The sequence below is a fragment of the Anastrepha ludens genome, chromosome 4, assembly GCF_028408465.1.
Source record: "Anastrepha ludens isolate Willacy chromosome 4, idAnaLude1.1, whole genome shotgun sequence".
NCBI lineage: Eukaryota > Metazoa > Arthropoda > Insecta > Diptera > Tephritidae > Anastrepha > Anastrepha ludens.
This window is the reverse complement of record NC_071500.1, coordinates 45934358-45936160: the sequence shown is the minus strand read 5'-3', so window position 1 is coordinate 45936160 and position 1803 is coordinate 45934358.

Below are 1803 nucleotides of genomic sequence, written 5' to 3'. Positions count from 1 at the left end.
TAGTAGGTAAACGAAGTGGAAGTAACGAGACCAATCACAGAATAGAGTCAAAGCTGAAAGAGAATTGGCAAACAAGCCAGAATTGCCAATGCTTAGATTTAAGCCTAATAAATATATACAAGTTTGGAATAAAATTTTCATTTCGTTATTATACCTTAAAAAAATTTAAATGCACTCTTCGAACGTATATATTAGGTGTGTATATTAAATAACTCGACTGATGTGAGTTTTACAGTAGAAGCCTTCTCTTTCGAATGCAGTACCTCTCACTCCTGTGCATTTTAGGGTTTACGATAGAGCTAGACAATCTGTTAGCTCATTTCAGATTGTCTGTCAAATTGTTTCTAGCGAAGTCTAGAGTTAAACCTACGGTCTTATTCGCCTTTAATACTCCCCATTTAATAAACATTCCTCGTATGGTTAAATTACTTTAATTAATCAGTTGCCGAGTAATACAAAATGATCAGGATATTTGTAATCAGATTTCCGATTATGTTACTCTAGTCCAAAACATGATGCACGCAGTTTCAATAAGCTTAATCTTAAACAAAACCAGAATACTATAAAATTCCCCAAGTAGCTAGTTCCAAACACTCGAGGTTTTCAAGTCCCTTAAAGAAATATTTACCGAATGCTTGAGTCTTTTCATCACTAGACTAGTAGAGCGATTTAGCTAGACCAGAATACTTTAGTTGTCAAATAAAATCGGAGTAGATGTTCTAGTATGAGAGAGCTTCGATCAGTGCCTCTCAAAATTTCGAATTTGACAAAACAAATTGTGGCCCTTAATACGATCAAAGCAAAAGAGTATCATGTGGATTGCTATTCATGCTTACTAATACAAATTATTCAAATAAAAAACTAATCAATCAATTTACACTCATATCTGGTTGGTGATATCAAATAGCTAGCTAGAAATTAGGCTTAGCCCATCTAAAGCCTTCAAGACATATTTCTGTGACCCACCCACATTTTTAAGATAGCTTTCATGGTCAAAAGCAGCAAGTGTCAGGAGATCTGGTATATAAAATAGAGCAAACTTTTATGGGGGGGATAGCCATTGGTGAACTGATTTTGAAGGAATATATTTTCCACCAAAGAGTCCAGTTTTAATTCATAGCCACACTCTCCAAGAGAGAAATAAAGTTCATCGATTTGTCTTAAACATAGACGCCATATCTTATTTCAGTCTCAGCATTAAAGTGGTCTCAGCATGAAAGCTTTATAAAGTTGAAAGTTTTTAATCGTTATATCTGCTTTCGATTCCGCCAAAATATTTCTTTATGTTTTTGTAAATTCATTACTACGATACGCTCAGCAAATTTATACAATTTTCTGAAAAAAATATTTAATACCATAAATCTTAAGGTCAAAGAGAAACGATAGCTGTTCATAGAATAACCAAGTTATGGGTAAATTAGCGAATTTACTAAATCAAAAAATTGTTGTGTAATATCGAGTAAATATTAAGCTTGAGGTAAAAAGAATTGTTCTATCACTTTTATGTCCGTATTTTAGTGCCTTATTGAATGTATCCAAAACATATTTCCAAATAATTGAATTCCATAAAAGTCCCCCACACCCTACCATCAAAAACATCACGAAATGCGTCATTTTCGTTGAGATAGGCAACCCTAAAAATGGTTCAGCCTAAACGAACTGAAGTTCGATAGCCCAAGTACAGTCAAAATGCAAATCTGCTACTGGAAAATGTGATTGAGCACATGCATTAAGAATTTATTGGAGTTGAGTTGGATAGTATTATTGGTGTAACGTTACATATAACGAGTTGAGGCAACTGCG